Genomic DNA, 27,500 nt, shown 5'->3' on the forward strand with positions numbered 1-27,500 from the left:
GTTGGTAGAAATCACAATATATGTACTTAAGGGACAGTTCGGACAAACATGCAAAAATAAGATGAAATAGTTTGTTAATTTGATGGTTTGGGTTGACTTATTTGACGTTAGTTATGAATATTGATATTGATTCTAGAATGTATAGTTTAATAAAATATGGAAGTTTGCAAACAATCGAAGGTTATTTTAAAAAATCCAAGGTACTACCACATGTGGATACTGCTGACCTAGATCAGATTCCAAAAGTAGTGTTATGTGACATAAAATATATAGCAAGTGTAATGTTTTTATATTAAATTATACAGTCCAACAAATAGGATACTTCATTAGCATATGACAGTGTGCAAGTAATCCACATCCAGAACTCTCCATTGGTTGGGTACTGATATTAGATATCAGTACGATGATTACAGCCAAAACATTTTGACCCCGGTGTTCCCAATGAGAGTCTAGAAATACTCACCCCCAAAAACAGTATTTTATAGGTTTTATCCTTTCTTGGTGTGATTTTTAACCACATGCCCAGTTTCACGTTATAAATCAATGTTCTGTCTTAAGACTATTTTAAAAGCCAGCACAACTGTTACAGATCAGTTCCTTCATGATGTTTTGCGTTTCAAAGCTTCTCCAGAGTGACATTTTACAGTCTTTGTTCCATGCTTAGTTTTTATCCCCTTTTAAATACCATGCTGCATGCCCAACACTTCTCATACATTTCTAGGTATTAGTAAGGCCTCTCTTCTCTAGGAATACTTCAGTGTTGGTTGTTGGTTGTTCATTCTTAGGAATATTTTCAAAGCTCTTTTCCTACCAGAAATACTTTTGCCATTCTCTGTTTTTCCCAGCGCTGCTATACCCCGTTCTTACTGCTGAGTTCATTTTTGAAAATCTGGATTTCTTGCAAACATAAATTTATAGGCTTCCGTTGCGTCGCTATCCTATTTACAATTCCTGTTTTTCTTCAACACGAAATCAGGTTAAACCAAAATCAAGAGGGGAATTAGGAGCGTATTTTAGCGTGAAAGTGGGAAAAAATACTTTATACGTTTGCTTTGAGCAATAAAAAGAAAAGGCTCCGGAAGGAAATGCTCTTTCAGTGGGATAATCTTCAGGAAAAAGAAATACGAAATTCTTTTAAGCGTCTTTTAGCCGTAAATGGGAGGCGGTGCTGGAAAAGAAGTTGCACTTAGGATTTCATACATACACATTTTTTAGATTAATGGTTGCCACGTGTAAACACACACTCACACACACACATATATGTGTTACAGAATGTTCTTGTCACTTTTTACCAGATACATGTGCAATTGTAATAGCACAATACAGTCGTAACTTCTTGAATTCTTCACACTTTTTAGATGAGCTTGTCACTACAAACCTCACTGCAGAGCTTGAGATCCAAATGCAAAATTAGAGGAAATTTTGATGTCCGTAGCATGATTCGAACCCGCATCCGGAACAAGATCACGTCGGCACTGTGCCCTCGCTCTGATACTGTGAATGCGGGTTCGAGTCCTGCTACGGACATCAGAGTTTCTTCATATTTTCACACCTCAGGTTTTGTAGCGACAAGCTTATCCAAAAAGTATGTGAAGAATTCGAGAAGTTAAGATGGCATTGTGGCTATTACAATTCCATGCACACACACATACATGCGTATATATATATGTATGTATCTATCTATATATATATATATATATATATATATATATATATATATATATATATATATATATATATATATATATATATATATATATATATAATTATAGATGTATGTAGCACCTCCAAGTGCAAACCTTTGGAAAATATAATCAGCCAAAATAAAGGTCTTGGCTTACTGGTACAAGGCTCGGATTGAGTTTATAAGTTATAGATGTCTCTTGCCTAGCCACCATCCAAGTGCAAACCTGAGGTTTGGAAGAAAATATAATCGGATAAAACCAATCAGGTCTGTGATTTATTGGTGACGTCGTGAGACTCGGATTGTGTTTAACAAGTGTAAAATTTCTCTTAATTCATGCAGAAGCACCAGTTTTGAAGATATAATCATATATCCTGTTAGGTTTGGAAGTTATTAAAATAAGACAATCTCAAATATTAGTACCAGCCAATCACCCTGGTGTGATTTGAAAAGGAACAGAGATGACGCAAGGCATATGGCAACATTGCTCGAAAAACTGGCAAAAGAGCTGCTATCACCTGTAAAATTTTCTTAATTCATGCAGAAGCACCAGTTTTGAAAATATAATCTAATATAATAAGTTATAATATTGGTAAATATAGTTATTAAAAAGGTACTGAGATACGGAAGGCATATGGCAACATCGCTCAATGAAAAACACGCAGAAGAGCTGCTGGCAATCAGCTGCATCATTACATAATACTTCACCCCTTGAAATTACTTAACTACTCATATTGGCCTAGACATGTAGGCATTTAGTACATGAAGTAGACCAATATAGGTTGAAAGTTTAAGATTTTTGTTACTTTAACTGAATTTTCATTGGAATCATTGCACCATCCAGCATGCGCAAATTATGCTTTGTTGATCATATATATTTCCACTGCAAGCTGATTTGTTCTTTGCTGCTTATATACATATATATTTTCTGTGATTGTTTTGTAGTTTTGACTCAATGTTTATGAAATTTACCTATTTAAAGTCAGGTTAGGCTAGAATACAGATGGTAAGTCATGTTCGGAGGTATACATAGTGTGAGACAGGAAATATAGATCTTTATTTTAGGTTAGGTGGTTGGGTTTGGTTAGGCTGGGGTGATTCTATGTTGAAATAAGTAAGAAAAAAAAGTCACATCTGTTAATAATATCCAACGGAAATAAGTAGCAAATTCATTCTAATCAAAGAAAAATATACCAGAAAACATAAAATTTACCTTTTAGCACAGATAAGTCGTAACGTACAAATTTACCATATCTATTGTAACCTAGGCTATGCACAGGTTTTGTTGTGCAGATATCCTAAACTATGCACAACTTTTGCTTTGCTTATTTTATACATATTACCATTGCAGCCTCGGATACCAACAAGTTTTCCTTTGCTGATATTTCATGGTAAATTTTTAAATCAACACAGACCAAGCAACTGCATAGCTTGGAATATAAGAAAAAAAATTATATACAAAAGATTATTCATACTGTACATCATACCAAAGTTGATCGAATCCAAATTACACAGTTCCGTTGTCAACCAGACACAATAAAAATTGAATAATTCATTTGTCTTCAGAGCTATAATAAATACATAAAATTAATACGATGCTTTAATACTAATCAAAAACTATTGTGAAGCGAGAGAAATAAAAAGCGGAAAATAAGTTTCCACCTTTGCATTTGAATTAAAAATATTCCAATAAAAAAAATACATAAGTATCACTATTTTTCACTCAATGATTTGTGCCATGAGATTTTCCGTTAGCCACGTTGCAAGAAATGTTGTGAGCCAAACTACGGAGACGTTTGGGTTGTGATGACACAGCCAGCACCTGTTGGATGACGGCCTTTATAAAGAGTGGTGCAGCTCCTCTTGGCCTGCCAGTTGAGCGTCTTGCGATGGAGGTTGGCTGACAAGGTATCTTACCTCGCCCAGCTCCACCATTCCTTATTGCACTTCCAGTGCAATGCAGCAAACTGTCCAACTGGTTTGGAGTTTTTATTGAATTCAGACGCTTGACGGCGAGTCGGTAGAGTTGTGGCCTACCACTCGCTAGACCGAGTTCGACTGTCCGGCTGGCTAATGAAGAGTTAGAGAAATTTATTTCTGGTGATAGAAATTCATTTCTCGCTATATTGTGGTTGGGATTCCACAATAAGCTGTAGGTCCTGTTGCTAAGTAACCAATTGGTTATTAGCCACGTTAAATAAGTCTAATCCTTCGGGCCAGCCTTAGGAGAGCCGTTAATCAGCTAAGTGGTCTGGTAAAACTAAGGTATACTTAACTTTTCAGTGCTAGGTCTGAATTGCTATTTCCATAGCGTGCACTGACTCTTACTAGGAGGGCGGAGTTTCACGAGGTCACTGCTCCAAATCACGCTCTGATTGGTTCTAATATACGAGAGGTTTATTTTCTTCCAGATTTCAGGAATATGCCACCCGGCAGCGTAGGTATTGTTTATTATTCTTCAGAGATAATTACTGAGTAGTCAGAATTCTGTACCCTCGAAACCTACAAAGCGGCAAAACGAGAATGATGTTTTATTTATATATATATATATATATATATATATATATATATATATATATATATATATATATATATATATATATATATATACACATATATATAAAGATAAAATCCACGAAGGAAAGGAAACACTTGAGTGCTGCAAGGCGTTTCGACTCTGTCGTCCTTTACTTAGCAGACTGAAGAAATATAAAAGTAAGTTTACAAAGAAAGCTCATATAAATGACAGATGGGGATTACAAAGGAAAAATATGCACCTGGAATCCAACACAATTGAAGAATTAGTAGAACTGCCAAAACAGGTTTAAATATTTAAGTTGTTTTACAAAGGATTAGGATCAGCCGTTCGGAAGCAGGGACAGGACAATTAAAAGGGACAGGGCAATTAAAAGATTATACTTTTTTTTTGCAAACAATAACAATTTTGCAAGATGACATTTTTACAAATAAAAATTATATTAAAAATAGAAATACATAAAAATATTAGTGCAACAAATTTTTTATTTCTTTTCTTTTTTTTTGAAGTAAACAATAGACAATTTTCTGGCAAAGGTTCAACATTTTTACAAATAAAAATTATATTAAAAAAATACGTATATCTAAAATATTGGCCAATATATATTATGTTGTTGTTTTCTTTATGCAATTATATATATATAGGAAAATATATATATATATTTTAACAAATATTTTTATGTTTTCAAAAGTGTTACTAGCAAAATATATATAGGGTTATATCCATGTTACTTTCAATCTTTTAGTGAAAGTAACATACAAAACATCCTTAGCTTGCCTTATTTTAGTGGTTTGAAAACAAAGTCATTGTTAAAATCTTCAACCTCGTTTTTTTCCTATAATAACACACTAAAAGGAATGTTAATAAAAATAGCCCTAAAGAAAACAACAACATAATATATAAAATTCCATGAATTTATTGGCCAATCTAGCAAAGATTTAGAACGTTTAGCAACATAAGTGATAAATCAAAACTGGACAAACATCCAATGCTATATTCATTCATTTAAGTGAAAACTCACAGGATAAATTGGACTGAAAGTTCAGTGATTGCCAGATCGAAAGACCTCTTCCAGAAATCTATTGGTCCCCATTATCCAGCTTAATTTCAGCAGTAGTTTTAACCTTTGCCCTGGCGTGTATTATTTGGACCCCTGTATTAGAAAAATGTTCAAGAATGACCTAAAAGATAAAATCACTGAACTAATTACAAATTAGTTACCAAATAGGTATTTTCTATGTATTCGTATTTTTAATATAATTTTTTATTTGTAAAAGTGTTCATCTTGCAAAAATTTTTATTGTTTGCAGAAAAGAGAATTATTTTGTTGTACTAATTTTTTTGGGTGATCAGTCACCCCCTTGTATAATCTTTTAATTGTCCTGTCCCTGCTTCTAAAAGGTTGATCCTAATCCTTTGAAAAATTCTTAAATATGTAACCCTGTTTTGGCACTTCTACTAATTCTTCAATTGTGTTGGATTCCAGGTACATATTTTTCCTTTGTAATCCCCATCTGTCATTTATATGAGCTTTCTTGTAAACTTACTTCTATATTTCTTCAGTCTGCTAAGTAAATACAGAGTCGAAAGGCCTCCGCAGCACTCAAGTGTTTCCTTCTGTGGATTTTATCTTTATTTATATATTCATTACGTTCCATATTTTCGTGATTCAGTTACACACACAAACACACACACATATATATGTATATGTATATAAACATGCATATTTATATATATATATATATAATATATATATATATATATAATATATATATATATATATTTATATATATATATATATATATATATATATATATATATATATATATATATATATATATATATATATATATATATATATATATATATATATATATATATATTATATATATATATATATATATATATATATATATATATATATATTTATATATATATATATATATATATATATATATATAAATATATATATATATATATATATATATATATATATATATATAATATATATATATATATATATATATATATATATATATATATATATATATATATATATATATATATATATATATATATATATATATATATATATATTGTCACGAAGTATAGCAAGTACCTGTTTATCACACAACTAGTCACAAAATCCAAAAATTTACCTCAACCAGACACCTGAACCCTCATAACAAAATTACAACTGAACACTCTGAAGGTAACAGTGATCCCTTTAAAACTTAATTATCACTTGAAAAAATCAAACCAACTTTATCAAGTTATGTGTGAGGTATTAAAATATACTAGATAAAAAGGGCATCACTCCATCAAACAACTATAATTGTTTCCCTGGTCTTAATTCACTTTAGTAAAACTAAAGGGAACGAAACATGTTTATCACTTTGCCTTATGCATGCACAAATGACCCTATTCACTGGTGGTCAATAAATGAAACACTGTGTTTAATGGTTTTAAATACAAAAATTTATTTTTAACTCTAAAATTTATAATTAGAATTCACAATCTGAAAAATTTACCATTGCTTGAAAAGAACACAAGATACAATTAATTCTTAAACAAGATTAATTCACAAAACTTTAATTTATCAAGAAATTACGTTAACTAAGCAAAATTTAAACTATTAAGAATTGCTCAAGATTTGAAAAGGAAATCTTAACAAATGAAAATTGAATCAAGTAATGAAATGTTAAAGTATCAAAAATATGTAAAATGTTAAGCAAATAAATCTTAAATCACCAACACAAAAGTTTGGGTAAAACTATGAAATTGTAAACACAAGATCACACAAGAAAATGCACAAAACAAGAACACACAAAAAACAAGAACACACCAAAAATGCGCAAAAGATTTATCAACAATAATTTCACTAAGGCAAAATCTCCCTGATGGTTCTTATTTTACCATGGTAATAATAAGCAAAATCCACTTTACTTCTCACAAGCTTGTGAGAACCTTTGTAAAATTCACAAAAACTCACTTTCTATGAGATGCCTGCTACCCTTATAATACACTTTTACTATGATCAGATCTTAAAAAGGGTACATTCTTACTAGTGACCTCAGTAATTTATGTTACAAATTTTACTCTCTTCTGAAGGAAGAGGGGATAAGAGAGGGAGAGTGAGAGAGAGATCAACCAGGTGACTCCTACAAGGTCTCTTGCAACAATGAAAGCCTCCCAGATTCTACTTTAAAAGAAATTTATATTGCCACTAAGACAATTTTTGGGAAAAACCCCGGGGAATCTTCCCAAGAGGGAAAAAAATAACAGGAGAAATTTCCCTGGATAAGGGAAAAGCCACAAGGGTCAGAGAGGGCTCTTTAACCTGTCATCATAGCTGACAGGGGATTTCCTGTCTTAACACTTGTTCAAACAGCAAGCTTTTGGAGTCAACCACTGTTATCTAAACCTGTCGCCCCATATCTCTTTTTAATGACAGTTTAAGTAGATAAGGAAACAAACCTTTGCAAAACCCTCGTCTCGGTCCACAAATATTATCTAGACCTGTCACCTCCTCTCTCCTTTGATGACAACTTAAGTGGTTTGACGTGACCCTTCAAAACAGAGGGGGTTACCCTGGTTGACACCTGACACCTGAATAAATATTAGCCAACCCAGCTGTGCAAACATGATCCTTACAGCAAAATGTATCTTATCTCTACAATCACACAGTCAAACCAACTATTTTAAGATCTGAGATTGATATTTCAACAGGCAACAGATGACAAATATAAGAGAAAATACAGAAAACATATACGTTATAAAGCCATATCATTATATTCCTCCCCCCAGAAGATTAATTATCCCGGGTTTGAATCCAACGGTTTGGAACAGGATAAATAATTGACAACTACATTGTTCTTTCCAAAAATGTTCTCTATCTCTACACAGTATGGGTACACAATTGTCACGTTAAGTGATGGTTTTGCGGGAACTGCTGGTTCCCCGCTCGTTCCCTTTTGTGGATTGCTGCCTCCTTACCTTCAAGTTTTTTTTTTGTTTTGATGTTCTCGTCGGTGAGCTGCCGTTTTTCTTTCGTCAGTCGGGTCTGGTAGGGCAGCGAAAGTAGCGGCAGTGGCAGCAGCAGCAGGCAGTTTTTGGAGTCGACGTTGGTCGAGTTTTTGAGCAGCAAATTGGAGCACGCCCTGAAATGGAGCACGACGAGAGGTGGAGTGTGACCATGAGTAGTCGTGTGACCACGAGCTGCTCATCTTTGATGACAGCATGAGGCTGTCCTGACGTCTCCATCGGGGTATTCTGGTTGGTGGGTTCTTGTCCCTGTTGCACAGCTGAGGGCTGTCTTGGTGCCCCGATGGAGGACGTATGTTTGGTATTTTTTTTTTCTGCCTGCTGTTGTTTATTTTTGCCTTTTTTTTTAAGCTACTTTTTGTTTATAAAGTTAATTGTTTATTTAACTTGATTTTGTTTAGTGCTGCCTTTTGTTTTTTTTTGTACTTATGGTTTTTATCTTTTTACCAGACCTGACTCACTTGTAAATACTTGCAAAAATAAATTAATATTAAGCTTACTTTATTGTTTTTGTTGTTTTCTCCTCCTTTGTTTGTTGCATCTGCCGTCAGTCATGAAAGCCCCGTCCTGAGTATGTTAAAGAACCTGCATAACGGCCCACTCGGGTTCTTACAATGGCGACCGTGACAGGGCGGCTCTGTTTTGGCTGGCGGGGTTGTTACGGCATTGGAGGGGAGCATGAGTGTAAAAAAAAAAAAATAATCTTTTTTTTTTCTTTTAGGTGGGGAGGTGTCACGTTAAGTGATGGTTTTGCGGGAACTGCTGGTTCCCCGCTCGTTCCCTTTGTGGATTGCTGCCTCCTTACCTTCAAGTTTTTTTGTTTTGATGTTCTCGTCGGTGAGCTGCCATTTTTTCTTTCGTCAGTCGGGTCTGGTAGGGCAGCGAAAGTAGCGGCAGTGGCAGCAGCAGCAGGCAGTTTTTGGAGTCGACGTTGGTCGAGTTTTTGAGCAGCAAATTGGAGCACGCCTACGAAATGGAGCACGACGTAGAGGTGGAGTGTGACCATGAGTAGTCGTGTGACCACGAGCTGCTCATCTTTGATGACAGCGTGAGGCTGTCCTGACGTCTCCATCGGGTATTCTGGTTGGTGGGTTCTTGTCCCTGTTGCGCAGCTGAGGGCTGTCTTGGTGCCCCGATGGAGGACGTATGTTTGGTTTTTTTTCTGCCTGCTGTTGTTTATTTTTGCTTTTTTTTTTTTAAGCTACTTTTTGTTTATAAAGTTAATTGTTTATTTAACTTGATTTTTTTTAGTGCTGCCTTTTTTTTTTTTTGTACTTATGGTTTTTATCTTTTACCAGACCTGACTCACTTGTAAATACTTGCAAAAATAAATTAATATTAAGCTCATTTTATTGTTTTTGTTGTTTTCTCCTTTGTTTGTTGCATCTGCCGTCAGTCATGACAGCCCCGTCCTGAGTATGTTAAAGAACCTGCATTACGGCCCACCCGGGTTGTTACAACAATCAATCAGGGGAGCTACTATGGCTGCTTGGACAGAGTCGGTGATAAAATCCAGCCATGCCCAAAAATTTTTTGTAGCTGTTTCACTACTTTGGAAACAAACTTGGCTTGCCCAATATTTTCTGGCAATTGGTCAATAAGAGGTAAGGGACAATTGTCAGCCACACTGATGGAGTTCAGTTTCTTATAATCAGTACACATCCTAAATGAGCCATTTGGTTTATTCACTAACACACAAGGAAAACTGTAATGACTTGAACTGGGTTCTGCTAATCCATGTTGCAATAAATATTCAACTTCTTTTTTCAAAACGTCTCGATGAAAAGGTGATACGTGGTAAGCTATTTGTTTAAAAGGTTTTCCACCTTCTCTGATCTTTATCTCATGCTTTGTCAAACTGGTACACCTAGGTACATCTGCAAAAATTTCAGGGAAACTTTGAATCATTTCACTTAATTCATTGCTTTGCTCAACACTCAGGTGTTTTAGTGTATCCTCCAATTTTGTTTCAGTTCTAGTCTCTGAGAAGTAAGGTTTCAGAAGATTCACATGTATTTTCCTCTGTCATTTCCTTCTCCCTGGTATTTCAATCTCATAAGTTCGATCACTTAATTTCTCTATTATTCTATAAGGACCTTGAAACTTATTGATAAGGGGAAATCTTTTTACTGGTAAGAACACTAGAACTTGCTGTCCAACACTAAAATGTCTTAGCTTAGTCTTAGCACAATATTTCCTTTTCATTTTCTCTTGACTTATTTTCAAATTTTCTAAAGAGAATTTTCTAATTTCTCTTAACCTTTTCCTCTCAAGTTCTTCACATATTCTCCTTGGATTTCCTCTTGATTTTCTTCACAATTCTCTGCAAGAATCTTCAATGGACCTCTCATGTCTCGACCAAAAATCATTTCATTTTGTGAACATCCCATACTTTTTTGGTAAGCATTCCTAATTTCAAATAACATCAAGGGTAAACCAGCATCCCATTCCCTTCCTGATTCATTACAGTACTTTGTTAACATACTTTTCAAAGTCTGATGGAACCTTTCTAAGGCTCCTTGAGTCTCTGGATGGCAAGCAGTTGATAACTGTTGTTTCACTCCTAACAAGTTCATCACATCCTGGAATAATTTTGAAGTAAAGTTCAGTTCCTCTATTGCTTTGCACAATTCCTGGTATTCCAAACTTGGAGCAAAACTCCGCCAACTTCTCAGCAATTACCTTTGCACTTATACTTCTTACAGGAATCGCCTCAGGATACCTTGTTACTGGACACATTAATGTAAACAGATATTCATTTCCTTTCTTCGTTTTCAGAAGCAGTCCGACCACATCTATAATCACCTTGCTAAAGGGTTCTCCTCTAACCTCTATGCGTTGTAGGGGGGTTCTGAATAGTTTCGTTCAGTTTTCCAGCTATCTGGCATGTATGACACTCTCTGCAAAACCTGCTAACATCCTTGTGAAGTCCAGGCCAGAAAAAATACTTCATAATTTTCTCAACAGTCTTCCTGATTCTTATATGTCCAGACTCGGGCACTACTGCTACCACTTACTTCCCCCCATTCAGCATTTTCTGGTATATCTGCATGTCGATGCTTCCTCATAATCCTTCCTTTAGATAATAACAGGTAGGAGTTTGTTGCATCTCTTCTTGATCAGCAACTCTGAAGAACAAATCAGCCAATGTTGTATCCTTCTTCTGCAGTTCCATTAGCTTCTCTCTAGTCACTTGACCAACTTCAAGGGCTGAACTCTCAATGTCCGCTAACTCTACTACTGTAGTTTCACTACTATGTTCAGGAACAATTTTTCTACGCTGAGTCTCTTCAACAACAACCGGATCCTCTTCTTCTTGGGTAATCTCTTCGTTACTAACACTAGGGGAAACTTCACTTTCCTGGAATAACTCTTCTAAGCTCAAAAATCCTTCAGTTGATCCTTCTGGTACAGGTAAATCCTCAGTTTCTTCACTTCCAGACGTACTTCTCTTCATACTCATGGTAGTTACACAACTTGGAAACTGGTGGGGGTTTTTCTTCTCTAACTCTACCGAAGGACTAATCCTCAACGGTTTGTCTGTCACTATAGGACAAGGAACAAAGGGTACACCACCAACTTCATTACCCAGTAACATGCACACCTTCAACAGTTATTGGGTCCTTTACAGCAAAATCAATACTTCCTGTCACCAATTCACATGACAGATGCAAGCGGCATATAGGAATTACTTCCTCTCCTCCTATACCCCTTCAAAATAACTGAATCTCCAGTGGGATTCTTCTCCAACTGTGGGTGAGCACAACGAACTATCACACTATGCAACACTATGGTTACTCCCCTGTATCATATAATACCTTGACTGGTACTTGCACTTTCCCTCCTTGAGTTGTCAGCCTTCATAGATATATGGCTTTAAAGCCTCCAAACTGCTCAGCCACCCACTGCTTGAGGTTACATTTCCACTGGTTGCTAAACACTCTGCTTGTCTAGTCTCAATGTTCAGTGTGGGGAATCTTCTTGCTTCACCTGGTTACCTTTAATCACTTGACCAACTGCCGTGGTCTGCTGTTGTGTCGTATAACAATCTCGAATGTAGTGTCCTACTCTTCCACATTTGTAGCAGACAACATTAGTCTTCTGTATACGTCTTGAGAAACTGGATGATGAGGATTTAGCATTCGATTGCTGAGCGTTATATCCTGGCTTTGTAATGGCATTGCCACTAGAAAGGTTCCTAATATCAAAGTTCCAGACATTTGAATGAGAATTATAACCTGGGGTTGTTGGTTCTGGTACTTGACATTATAATTCCTTTTGCTACTGATAATATTGTAGTCCTCGCTCAGTGTAGCAGCTTCGTCAAGTTTCTTAACCTCTCTCTCTCTTAAATAGGCTCTTATGTGTTCAGGAATTCCTCTGAGATATTGCTCTAGGACTACTAACTCCTCAGGTTCGTCCATAGATTTAATTTTAGCAGCCTCCAACCATTGTTTGAAACTTCTTCTTACTTTGTAGACATAATCCAAGAACGTCATTTTGTCTGTCACTATAGGACAAGGAACAAGGGTACACCACCAACTTCATTACCCAGTAACATGCACACCTTCAACAGTTATTGGGTCCTTTACAGCAAAATCAATACTTCCTGTCACCAATTCACATGACAGATGCAAGCGGCATATAGGAATTACTTCCTCTCCTCCTATACCCTTCAAAATAACTGAATCTCCAGTGGGATTCTTCTCCAACTGTGGGTGAGCACAACGAACTATCACACTATGCACACTATGGTTACTCCCTGTGTCACATAATACCTTGACTGGTACTTGCACTTTCCCTCCTTGAGTTGTCAGCCTTCATAGATATATGGCTTTAAAGCCTCCAAACTGCTCAGCCACCCACTGCTTGAGGTTACATTTCCACTGGTTGCTAAACACTCTGCTTGTCTAGTCTCAATGTTCAGTGTGGGGAATACTTGCTTCACCTGGTTACCTTTAATCACTTGACCAACTGCCGTGGTCTGCTGTTGTGTCGTATAACAATCTCGAATGTAGTGTCCTACTCTTCCACATTTGTAGCAGACAACATTAGTCTTCTGTATACGTCTTGAGAAACTGGATGATGAGGATTTAGCATTCGATTGCTGAGCATTATATCCTGGCTTTGTAATGGCATTGCCACTAGAAAGGTTCCTAATATCAAAGTTCCAGACATTTGAATGAGAATTATAACCTGGGGTTGTTGGTTCTGGTACTTGACATTATAATTCCTTTTGCTACTGATAATATTACAAGTCCTCGCTCAGTGTAGCAGCTTCGTCAAGTTTCTTAACCTCTCTCTCTTAAATAGGCTCTTATGTGTTCAGGAATTCCTCTGAGATATTGCTCTAGGACTACTAACTCCTCAGGTTCGTCCATAGATTTAATTTTAGCAGCCTCCAACCATTGTTTGAAACTTCTTACTTTGTAGACATAATCCAAGAACGTCATTTTGTCATCCTTTCTCAAAGATCTGAATTTTTCATTGCCGTATTCAGGGGTCATCTGGTAAACTTGTAGCACATTGTGTTTCAGTACATCGTACTCTTTACACTGATCAGCTGATAAGGCTAAATAGGTACTTCTTCCTTTACCAATGAGAACACTCTGTAACAAGACTGACCATTTATCTTCTGGCCATCCCATACCCAAAGCCACTTTTTTAAAGTGCTCAAAAAACTCGTCTGGAGCTTCTTCTGTAAACCTTGGAATTAACTTCTGCACTCTTACTACATCAAACACAGGGTCTGAATTACCTTGGATATAGTTATACGGTGTTACAGGTAATTTGGAGCGATCTTCTATTAATTTCATCTCTTTCATAATATTCTCGTGTCCTTGCTCTTTCCCTTTCTTTTTTTGCTCTTTCTCTGTCTTCTTATTCTCTGTTGGCCTGCATCTTCAGCCTAATCAAATTTTCTTCTGATTCTAGCATCTTCAGCCTAATCAAATTTTCTTCTGCTTCTAAACGTCTAAGCTCTGCTCCTGCATCACTGTTCTCTTTCTTTTGCTCTTGCTTATATGTAAACTGTTTCAGCTGCAATCAACAATTCTTTTGCCTCATTTAACTCTTTGTCTGTTTTAACAGAGTCCATCAATGCTTGAATTGCAATACATTTGGTGTCTGCCTCAATCATACCACTAGTCACATTACCCCTACATGCCACGGCTAAAACAGTCCACTGTGCCTTAGTCAGGTTGAATCCAGATAACTCTTGGATGGATGGAGTTGCTAAAAACTTCTGAACATCGAACAGAGCCATTTTCTCCAATTACTCAACTAAATAATTTACAATACTATTCAAAATAACTATGTGGACAGTCTCCTATCAAAATATATTCCTAACACCACCAGTATAAAAAATAAACCAGAGTGATATTTTGTTTTGTTTTCTCAGGTCTGGGCACCAAATAATATTGTCATGAAGTGTACCAAGTATCTGGTTATCACACAACTAATCACAAAATCCAAAAATTTACCTCACTTCAGCCAGATACCTGAACCCTCATAACAATAAAATTACGACTGAACACTCTAAAGGTAACAGTGATCCCTTTAAAACTTACTTATCACTTGAGGTATTAAAATCTAGTAGATAAAAATGGCATCATTCCATCAAACAAGTATAATTGTTACCCTGGTCTTAATTCAATTCAGTAAAACTAAAGGGAACAAAACATGTTTACCACTTTGCCTTATGCACACACAAATAACCATATTCACTGGTGGTCAATAAATGAAACACTGTTTAATAATTTTAGATACAAAAATTTATTTTTAACTCCAAAATTTATAATTAGAATTCACAATCTGAAAAATTTACTATTGCTTGAAAAGAACACAAGATCTAATTAATTGTTAAACAAGATTAATTCACAAAACTTTAATTTATCAAGAATTAAGTTAACTAAGGAAAATTTAAACTATTAAGAATTGCTCAAGATTTGAAAAGGAAATCTTAACAAATGAAAATTAAATCAAGTATGAAATGTTAAAGTATCAAAAATATGTAAAATGTTAAGCAAATAAATCTTAAATCACCAACACAAAAGTTTGGGTAAAACTATGAAATTGTAAATACAAGAACACACAAACAAGAACACAAAAAAATGCAAAAAACAAGAACACACAAATGCACAAAAGATTTATCAACAATAATTTCAATAAGGCAAATCTCCCTGATGTTTCTTATTTTACCATGGTAATAATAAGTGTAATGTGATATCTCACTGCGACATGTAATGTCTTCACACTGAAAGGTGATGAATGAAAAAGTAGATTCTTTCCACTCCCATTTAATAAAGAGACGTGAACAAACGTGAGAGCTGAGGATGAGATCCGATGCTCGTCACTCGTCAGTGACCACTGGCTACCTTATACATCGCAGTTGGCGGGAAAGACAAAAGTATTGCCTGCTAAAATGCAATGTTGCCACGTTGCATAATTCAGCCAGTGATCTTACAGTACTTATAAGAACGTATAAATTGTTAGGTATGAATAGAATATTAAAGGTAACATAAACATACTTATTCCTGTAAAATGATAATAATGAAAGTGTACAAGAATACATATATTTGATATCTATACACCTCCTCCCCCCTTTACGCTCGTAGCACCGTCTCGAGCGGAACATGGACTTCTTTCAGCGAGTCGGGGTGAACGACGAGGGGCACTGGGGGTGCCGAGTGAAGGCCCGTTTTCCTGGCCGAAGCAAGGGGATGCAGGGACTTGGGGGAAAGGGTCATCACTCGTGTTAGGCACTGGGCGTAGATGTCTTCTGTTTCAGAACCAAACGCGGCCACTAGGAAGGCGCACCTCGTACTGTCTTGACCTGCCATGGCCCATCACGATGCCAACCTTGTCCCATCCTAGCGTCTTGGGGTCCTGTATCCTGACTTGCTGGCCGATGGTGAGCCTGGTTAGAGGGTGGACATGAGAATTGTAGCGGCTTGTGGCTTGGTCAACGCGGGCAGCAGTCACGATGGTCGTAATCCTCAGTCTTAGTTGCCACTCTTCTGTGAATGGTAACGGTTGGGCGGAACACAGGTGCGGGAGAGGGTGGCCATAGAGAATCTGCGCAGGGAGCGTCCAGCAGGGTCGGAGTGTTCAAGCTCCAGCAGTCCTCTATCGAAATCTTTGCAATCTATATTCCCAGATGGGGCTGTCGTCATAACGAGATGCTTGGCTGCTTTTACTGCTGCTTCCGCATGTCCATTGGACTGAGGATAATGCAGGGAAGTGATGATATGTCTGACTCCCCAGCGTTCGGTGAATCGCTTGAAGTCTTGGCTGGAGAATGGGGGTCCTCCGTCTGTCCGTAAGTGGAGTGGGACACCAACGTCACGGAAGTAGACACAAAACATTCTTGTGACTCTAGCTACAGTTGTGTCGCTTCCACAGGGGACAATCACAGGCCAGCCTGAAAGTCTATCTGCTATAACAAGGAATGCCTTCCCTGCAACATGAAAGAAGTCAGCTGACACACTTTCGAAGGGCCGGGTCGGGTGGTCGTCGCACATGTAGGGTTCCTGTTGCTGACTAGGGAGAAGCTGTTGGCAAGCATTGCAAGCTTCTACTGTGTTCTTTATGTCAGCATCGATGCCTGGCCAAAATACTGTCTGTCTTGCACGACGTCGAGTAGCTTCGATCCTTCGGTGGCTGTCATGGAGGCGAGCCAAGGTGCGTCTACGGAGAGCTGCAGGTATGATGATCCTGGGCCCATATAGCACTAACTCTCCATCCATGTAAAGGCTATCCCGCAGCTTCCAATATGGGAGGGCAGAGACGTGGAGGTCGTAGCGGTTGATGGGGAAGCCATTGGAGACGTATTGGACGAGGCGACTGTAGTCCTGATCCTGAGATGCAGCAGTGTGGAGTTCCTGTAGGGTCCTGTCTTCTTCGATGACGGGTCCTGTTGCCTGATCGTCGGTGGAAATGGCAGTGCTGGTGACGATGCGCCTGACATGGGCAGTTGAGGTGGTGCAGTCTTCCTCATCTTCAGGTGTGGGGCGACTGGTTGGGGAGCGAGACAGGGCGTCTGGTATGCAGAGCTGTTTCCCAAGCGCCATACTGCGGTGAAGATGTAGGGGCTACTTTCATCTTGAGGCGTTGCAGGCATGGATTTTCAATGGCATCCAGGGTGTAGTGGTTGAGGATAGGAATCAAGGGGCGATGGTCAGTCATCGCAGTGAAATGCTGAAGTCCAGACAGGTATAGGCGGCACTTAGCCATGGCCCAAGTGACTGCAAGTAGCTCCAGCTCTATAGTGGCGTATCGGGTTTCCGTGTCCGTAAGTGGAAACAGGAGCCACACTGGACGAGACGCGTCCGACCATGGCCGTTGTCCTGAAGTAGGGCATAGCCAAGGCCATATGGCGTGAGGCGTCTGTCTGCAGGATAACAGGCGAGCCTGGGTTGAAAGGTGCCAGGACTGGTGGTGAAGTTAGAGCTTTCTTGACATTCTTAAATGCTTGCTCATGGTCAGGCGTCCAGATAAATGAGCGTTTCGGGCTCATGAGCGGGCGTAGAGGCTGTGCTGCTGATGAGGTATCTGGGGTGAAGTCGGCAAGTTGGTTTACGAGACCCATAAACGACCTGATATCTGTGACATTGGAAGGTGTGGGGAAGTCACGTATGGCAGATACCTTGTCAGGGTCTGCTGCGATGCCGTCAGGTGATCAGAATTTGACTTGAAGACGGTGAACTTTTCTTATTGAGGGTAATGCCGTATTTATGGCACCTGGTCAGCATTTGGTTTATGTGTTGCAGGTGGGAAGGGAGATCCTCGTCTGATATAAGGATGTCATCTATAACCTTCACACAGTTGGGAATACCTTGTAGAGCCATATCTCCACGGAGGCAGTAGGCATCACCCGTCGCTGCGAATCCCATTGGGCCGCGGCAGTGCTGAAACCTTCCATACGGTGTTATAAACGTGGTCAGATGGCGATCTTCCTCTGCCAACTCCATCTGCCAATAGCCATGGAGGGCATCCGCTGTCGTGAAATACTTCGCGGTAGGAGAGATGTTGCGGATGGCGTCATGGGGCGTGGACGATGGATGTGTTGGGCGGGCAACCTGAGTATTTAAGTGGGTGTAATCCACAGTGATGCGGACACCTTTGTCCTTGGGTACCAGGACCATGGGGTGGCACCATTCGGAGGGTTCGTCGCCTATGGGCGTGATGACTCCTTGTTGTACGAAGGAGTCAAGTTCTTCTTTTACTTGATCCCTGAGGGCGAACGGAATGGGCCTGGGCGTATGTACAGCGAAAGGTGTAGCACCAGGTTTCAGGTGGATCCGCATTGGATGACCTGTCATCTTCTTTAGTGGCTGAGCCTGCAGATCTGCCTTGGATACGAGTACATCGTTGAAATGGCGGAGAAAATAATCCTTAGCAGCTGCAGGTGATGTCATGGCAGAGTCAGGAATCTGGGCACACCTGTTGACATGTGTAACCTTCAGAATGGGCTTTGGGAATTCTGGTGACACTATAGCAAGGGCTCGGCAATGTCCACGGGAGAGAAGGGCAGTCTGGATATCCTCGTGAACATGTATGGTCGCTACACATGACTTGTTGCCAAGGCAAAGTGTTGCTTGGAAACATCCTGACGGCTGGTGGCATGGGGGATCCATCTGCAGTCACGACATCCGTCAAGGGTGGAGGTGAAAGTTTTGACCTGGGTATGTGGAGTGCATCCAGGTGCGTTGTGCCAATCACTGTAATGTCTGCTCCTGTGTCGGGGATTAGCTGGAGATGCGACGAGATGTCATCGAATGACAGGGAGACAGTGACTGGTGTAGGGGACTAATTATCAGAGTTGGCACCCACGAGACGGCAGTTGGAGTTTGACTTGGTAGGTGATGAGGGCCGATGTCCACTTGGTGTTGGAGATGAAGCTGTAAATCCAGTCCGGTTTGTCTTGGTAGACCTGCACATCTTCATGAAGTGTCCCTGTTTCTGGCAGGCACTGCACTGGGTATCCTTAGCAGGGCATTTCTGAGATCGGGGCCAATGACCCGTGCGTCCACAGTTATTGCAGGTGGCACCCAAGGCTGGACACTGTCCTGAGTTGTGCTTGCGAGAGCAGTTTTGACAGGGGTCTCCGTTAATAGAATGTTGAGAACGCAGGTTGGGAGATCGTTGAGAATTCCTCTTCTGTAGTCGTTGATTCTTCTTGTATGAAGATACAGCGCTGATCTGGCTAGGGGCGGATGCAATGGCTGATGCAGTCGCACATGTAGACTCGAAGAAGCGGCAGCAAGTCACAAAATCTGTGAGGGTGGATGAGGGTTGGAGGGCTATAAGGCGTTGTATTAACTCTTCGTCCCTCACTCCCATCAATATTACCATTTGCAACTGCTTTTCTGCGCAGGAAGCGGGGTTGCCAGTGTATAAATCCACTTCATCAGCGAGATCCTTGAGGCGTGCATAGTAATCTACAAATGATTCTCCCACAGCCTGTTTGCAGGACAATAACTCTCTGCGTCGTAAGGCCTCATTTCTGAGACTGTGAAAATGCTTTTGCAGTGCATTCAACACCTCTGTGAGGGAGAATGATGTGTCATGAGGGATGCCTAGTGTATGCGTAAGCAGACGTTGAACTTCCAGGGAGATGCAGGTCCTCAGATGAATCAGTTGGGCTGCTTGATGCAAGCTGTCAAGTCCAACTAGGGCTGCATAATCCTCAAAACGAAGTCTCCATTGACGAAAAGCTTGATATGTTGCATCTTGTTGCAGAATTGGAGGGGGATGGACCTTAGGCTGGCTAGAAGTCATGGGTGTATTTACCCGTTGGGCTCCTAATGGCGTGGCAGGGGGTGCCAGTGTGGTGTCAGGTTGCTGGGGTTGCTGAGACTGTTGCGATGATGCCAGCTGTTCTGACAGCAGTGTAAACAGAGCCATGAATCGCTGGTTATCTTCCTGTCTTGATTGCTCCATTTGTTGCCTGAAGGTCTGTTCCTCTTGTCTCCTTCGAGCTTGCTCCTGCAAGCTGGAAGTTTGAAGAAAATGTATGAGGTGCAACATGTCACTATCACGGCCTCCTGGCCTGTTGGGCGTGAGAGGAGGAGGAAGGGAGGGGCTGATAGCCTCATCAAGTGTGGAGGGGCTGGTATCATCATCAGCAGTGGGGGAATGCATGGATCCGTCGTCTCCCATTGGATCATTCGTCTGATCCTCTCCTCTCTGATCCAATAATTCAATTGGCTGTTCCTCTTGCTGATCCATATTGAGATAGGTATCATACGAAAGCTTAGGATCTTTAGAGTGCAAGGAAAATGTTCAGTTCTCTGTAGGTACACGAAGAAATGTGCCAGAAGTATTTAAAATAACAGATCCTGTTGAAAATAAGCTGTAAAAAGGCTGGAAAGTCGAGCGAATGGAGGCGAGTGTGTGCGTACGTGTGTTGTACTGGTGGTGGGCGGGGCATAGGCTAGTGACGGTTGTCTTCTGGGCTCTCAGTGTCTAACGATGCAAGAGAAGGGTAGGACTGTCCATGAAATCTCTGGGGGCAAATTTGAGTAGCCTTATGCATTGGCGAGGGGAAGCGGTCTCGCAACATCACACTGCACTAACACACTAACACTGCCTTTCACAAACACTATATCACTCCTGGAGATACTGTAATGCACACAAATACTGTTGATGATATCCAGAGTCACTGTAAGATCCAAGGTGAGAGGCGGATACAGCAATGATGGTTGCTTGAATTTCGAATTTGAGGTCCGGCTGATTGAAGTCTCTATCGAGGGAGCGGCTACATAACACTGCGCCATGTAATGTGATGTCTCACTGAGACATGTAATGTCTTCACACTGAAAGATGATGAATGAAAAAGCAGATTCTTTCCACTCCCATTTAATAAAGAGACGTGAACAAACGTGAGAGCTGAGGATGAAATCCGATGCTCGTCACTCGTCAGTGACCACTGGCGACCTTATACATCACAATTGGCGGGAAAGACAAAAGTATTGCCTGCTAAAATACAATGTTGCCACGTTGCATAATTCAGCCAGTGATCTTACAGTATTTATAAGAACGTATAAATGGTTAGGCATGAATAGAATATTAAAGGTAACATAAACATACTTATTCCTGTAAAATGATAATAATGAAAGTGTACAAGAATACATATATTTGATATCTATACAATAAGCAAAATCCACTTTACCTTTTAGAAGCTTGTGAGAACCTATGTAAAATTCACAAAAACACACTTTCTATGAGGTACGTGTTACACTTCTAATACACTTCTAATACACTTTTCCTATGATCAGATCTTAAAAAGGGTACATTCTTACTAGTGACCACAACAATTTATGTTATAAATTTTACTCTCTTCTGAAGGAAGAGAGAGAGAGAGAGAGAGAGAGAGAGAGAGAGAGAGAGAGAGAGAGAGAGAGAGAGAGCAACCAAGTAACTCCTACAAGGTCTCTTACAACAATGAAAGCCTCCCAGATTCTACTTTAAAAGAAATCTATGTTGCCACTCAGACAATTTTTGGGAAACAACCCAGGAATCGTCTCAAGAGAGGAAAAAAAAATAACAGGGAAATTTCCCTGGATAAGGGAAAAGCCACAAGGGTCAAAGAGGGCTCTTTAGCCTGTCATCATATCTGACAGGGGATTTCCTGTCTTAACAGTCCAAACAACAAGCTTTTGGAGCCAACCACTGTTATTTAAACCTGTCATCCCATATCTCTTTTTAATGATAGTTTAAGTAGATAAGGAAACAAACCTTCGCAAAACCCTCCCCTCGGTCCACAATTATTATCTAGACCTGTCACCTCGTTATCTTCTTTGATGACAACTTAAGTGGTTTAGCATGACCCTTCAAAACAGAGGGGGTTACCCTGGTTGAATACCTGACCCCTGAATAAACATTAGCCTACCCAGCTGTGCAAACATGATCCTTACAGCAAAATGTATCTTATCTCTACAATCACATAGTCAAACCAACCCTTTTAAGATCTGAGATCTGATAGTTCAACAGGCAACACATGACAAATATAAGAGAAAATACAGAAAACATATACATTATAAAGCCATATCTTTATAATACACACACACACACATTATATATATATATATATATATATATATATATATATATATATATATATATATATATATATATACATACATACATACATACATACAGTATACATATATATATACATATATTTACACACACACACACACACACACATATATATATATATATATATATATATATATATATATATATATATATATATATATATATATATATATATATATATATATATATATATATACAGCATATATATACATATATTTACATGCATACACACACAGTATATATATACATATATTTACACACACACATATAAACACACACATATATATATATATATATATATATATATATATTATATTATATTATATTATATATATACAGTATGTTCAATAAGTAATGAGAAAATGTCAGGAGAGACTATTTATTTTCATAAGCTTACAGAACTTTGTCTCCTTCAAAATAATTGCCTCTCACAGCTACACACTTCTGCATGCGTTTCTCCCAGTCCTGGAAGACCTCCTCAAAGTCCTTTTTCAGTAGTCCCTTCAGGTAACTTTCCGATGCCTCTTTCAGCTCCTCTGTTGACTGGAATCTGGTTCCCCTGAGGCTGTCTTTCATGTGTGGGAACAGGAAGAAGTCGCAAGGGGCTAGGTCAGGGCTGTAGGGTGGGTGTTGTACCACTTTCATTCCCCTGTTGGCCATCCAAGTGGTCACCAGCATTGACTTGTGGCATGGGGCATTGTCCTGGTGGAACCACCACTGACCACTCCTCCACTCCTCTTCGGTCAGAACTGTCTCTACTGTGCCAATACTAATACCAACAGCTTCAGATAGCATCCTCACAGATATTTGACGGTCTTGTATCACTAAGCTTTGCACTTCCTCAATGTTTTCCTCCTTGAGTGCACTTTTTGGTGCTCCAGATCTGGGTTCATCCTCAACCTGTTCATTTCCGTCAGAAAATCTGTTAAAAAACCGATAGAAACTTGCTTGGCTCATCTGTTCATCCCCATAGGCCTCCTTTAACATTCCATAAGCTTCTTGTTTGGTTTTCTTAAGTTTAACACAAAATTTGATGGCGTAACGTTGCTCCATGTTTCTCTGCATTTTGACAAGTGTTCACAGATCGGCAAACCGGATCAGATTGGTTCCACCATGTTCACCGCTGCACTCAGACCTACAAATGTAGAAAGTTGCCAGTTTGTCATTTTATAGAATATATGTATGTGTACTTCATCATGAAGTAGTATTTTGATCAAATCATATTTAGCGTTTCGCCTGACATTTTTTACTTATTGAACATTATTGAATATATATATATATATATAATATATATATATATATATATATATATATATATATATATATATATATATATATATATATATATATATATATATATATATATATATATATGAAACATTAACATGTGATTCGTCTATTACACATAACCACAGGTGGAAAAAAATAGAGACTGGATGTAGGTCTTGAGTGATTTTGACTTTATTTCCAAACCATTGACGAATGTCTGATACATAATGGTAGATCTCATATGTACTACAGAGACAGTATGGACACCATACAAAACCGTTGGAGGCTGCGAATCCTCACCTGACTGGTGTCCAAGGGGGAGGGGCAACAACACTCCTGAATGCTTGTGGTAGAAATCCCAAAATTTTCTCAAGGGACAGTTCGGACAAATGTGCAAAACCCTTGGAGACTACAAATACAAACCTGACAGGTGTCAAAGGGGGAGGGGCAACAAACTCATTAGCGGTAGTAGTAGAAATCACAATATATTCTCAAGGGACAGTTTGGACAAATGTGCAAAACCCTTGGAGACTAAAGATACAAACCTGACAGGTGGTAAAGGGAGTGGGGTGACAAACTCTTTAGTGGTAGTGGTAGAAATCACAGTATATTCTCAAGTGACAGTTTAGACAAACATACAAAACCCTTGGAGACTACAATTATAAACCTGACAGGTGTCAAAGGGGGAGGGGCAATGAACCTCATCAGTGGTAGTGGTAGAAATCTCAATATATTGTCAAGGGACAGTTTGGACAAACATATGAAACCATTGGAGACTACTAATACAAACATGACAGGTGTCAAAAGGGGAGGGGCAACAAACTCATTAGTGGTAGTAGTAGAAATTACAATATATTCTCAAGGGACATATCAGACAAACATAGAAAAATCTTGGAGACTACAAATATAAACCTGACAGGTGTCAAAGGGGAAGGGCAGACAAACTCATTAGTGGTAGTAGTAGAAATCCCAATATATTGTTAAGGAACAGTTTGGACAAACATACAAAACCCTTGGAGACTACAAATATAAATCTGGTAGGTGTCAAAGCGGGAGGGGCGACAAAACTCATTAGTGGTAGTGGTAGAAATCCCAAAATTATCTCAAGGACAGTTTGGTTTAACATACAAAATCATTGGAGACTACAAATTACAAGCCTGACTGGTGTCAAAGGGAAGGGGCGACAAAACTCAGTGTTAGTGCCCCCTTACTATATTGTCAAATATGATATATAATCCTTTTTCCATAAATATCCACTGCCTTCCGTAAAATTTAAATATTTTGCAAATATCTTTTGAAATAATAGGATCAAGTTTATACTTGCCTTGACATACCGGGTGTTTCAAAATTAGAGCCCCCTCCACAGAACAAATGGAAAGTTACGAAGTTTTCTGCTATAGCCTATCTCCAAGTACATTATTTTAAGTTTCTATTAAGTTATTTTTCATTTTCTATTTTTCATTTTTAATTTCTTATATTTTCAAACTGAGTGACGGAGTTGGGTACAGCCATGGCTAACGACTTGGAGGAAATCAGATGGATTGACCGAATCCAGGCTATGACCTTCAGAGAAGCCAGGGATGCTGGTGCATCCTTCATTTCACGTTCCTGTATAGCTAAATACATTAAAAGAGATGAATCCTTTGTTAAAAGAAACGGGAACAAAAATTCATATGACTGTAATCGGGAAAAGAGTGAGAATCTTGGAAGGCCTGAAGTCCTTCCTCGCGAGTCAAAAGACATCATAGCTAAGGCAGTGGGGAGACCAAGAAAGTCTTTACGTAAATTGGCGCTTGAACTAGAAACAAAAAGGGGAAAAAAAGAGAAGTTATGGTGCTGTATATCGTGAGTTGAAAAAATCTGGTGTCAAGCCATTTCATGTTATCAGCAAGCCCAACACCACTCAGCAACAGAGAGAAGACCGTGCATGGTTTTGTGGTTCATTTCTTAAAGATTGAGATGAAGCAGACTTTCTCCATGTTGCCGCATCAGATGAATTCTTCATTTACACAGTCAGGAAGCCAAATCATAAAAATGACATCATTTGGGCTACAAAGTTGGATGATATCAGTGATGACGTGCGCTATCGCCAAGTTGTGAAATTTCCTGAATGTTTGGGAATTTTCCTGTTTCACAACCAAACGGTTAATGTGGATCATCAAAGAAAAAGGACAGTCATGGAATGGCAAATACTTCAGAGAAACTGTGCTTACTGGTGGAGTATTTCCTTTCCTTAAAAATCCTGAAAATGTGTTATCTATTGAAGAAGTCACATTTTTGCATGATAAGGCACCATGTTTGAAGGCTCTTCAGACACAGGAGCTGCTTCGAAACAGTGGTATCGATTTCTTCTCGTCAAGTGAATTTTCAGGTAGCTCCCGTAACCTTAATGTGTGTGAAAAGATTGGTAGTATTCTAAGGGATCGTGCTGAAGTGTGCACAGTGAACTATGATGGTATACCAAGCCTCAACAACCTGCTAAGAGAGGTGACCGAAGTGCTCAGGGAAATGGAGTTTGAGTCTCAGCTTTTTTGTGATTTGCTGAAATCATACCCCTCAAGAATGCAAGCTGTGGTACAGGCAGATAGAGGCCACACAAAATATTAAATACTCAGAGAGAAACTTAAATAAATACCTGTTCTGAATTACTTTTGTTTTTGTCCATATCAATTTTAATTTATGCTGTAGAGGGAAGGTGGCTCTAATTTCGAAACACCCTGTATATTCTTGCAAATTTCTTTTGAAATAATAAGATCAAGTTTATACTTTCCTTGACATATATTCATGGTATGGCCACAACTTTCTTTTATAAAGCTAGATTCAATGATCCTTTTTGCCCCTGCCCAGTTGATTGTATGATTTTTCTTACTAACATGTACAAAAATTTCACTCTTCACCTGTAAATATCTTACAAATTTTTATGCTTTTCTGTTATCTTTTCCAGTGATTTACCAGTTTGAACAATATGAAAGATGTCACAAGAATTGCATGGAATTGTATATGCGCACCCTTTAGTATTGTTGGGAAAGTTCTTTATAAGTACCTGTTTCATTCTTTTGTCGTTCTTTAATGCTACATTAACGCTAAGATTTTTAAGAAAATGGGGGATATCTTTAAAATTATTACTATGTTGTAGAACAAGCAATTTTTTTTGCATTGTAAATTCTTTTGTGTTCTGGTACAGAATCGAATTTGTCGTTTCTAATGCATTGTTAGGATATTTCAGTTTCTTTCCTGTATTCCTAATCTTATCAGTTCCATCATCAATATATTCAGGGCTACATATACGTAATTGACCAGAATAGAAATGCACACAGGGAGAAATATTAGTAGGCTTTCTGTAAACACTGTATTTAAATACGTTACTTATGTATTAGACAATCCAAAAAGGGTAGGCACCCATTATTTTCCATTCCCATAGTTAATTTAATTGAAGGTACTAATTGATTTAACTTGGTAAAAAAGTGATTTACATTTTCGTCCCCTGGCTATATATATATATATATATATATATATATATATATATATATATATATATATATATATATATATATATATATATATATATATATATATACATACACACATACAGTACACACACACACATATATATATGTATATGTATAAATATATAATATAAGGCAATGCCACGAAGGAAAGTGAAACAACAGAGTGGTGCTAGGCCTTTCGACTTACTGTCCTTTACTTAGCAGACATACACACATGCTAAGTAAAGGGCAGTAAGTCAAAAGGCCTAGCACCACTCCGTCGTTTCACTTTCCTTTGTGCTAAGTCTTCTTCTTCTTCTTTTATTAACATGCTTGTATTCCCATTTGTATGGGGTAAGCACAATGCCTTCTTTTT

The 27,500-nt window shown here is 38.6% G+C and overlaps 1 protein-coding gene across 3 annotated transcripts in view; it reads left to right on the forward strand.

Moving 5' to 3' along the window:
* The window catches only part of LOC136835075 (protein turtle-like), a 406,342-nt gene that overhangs the window by 155,245 nt on the left and 223,597 nt on the right, over positions 1-27,500 (forward strand). The window lies entirely within an intron of this gene.

Source organism: Macrobrachium rosenbergii, chromosome 54 (assembly GCF_040412425.1).
Source record: "Macrobrachium rosenbergii isolate ZJJX-2024 chromosome 54, ASM4041242v1, whole genome shotgun sequence".
Lineage (NCBI taxonomy): Eukaryota > Metazoa > Arthropoda > Malacostraca > Decapoda > Palaemonidae > Macrobrachium > Macrobrachium rosenbergii.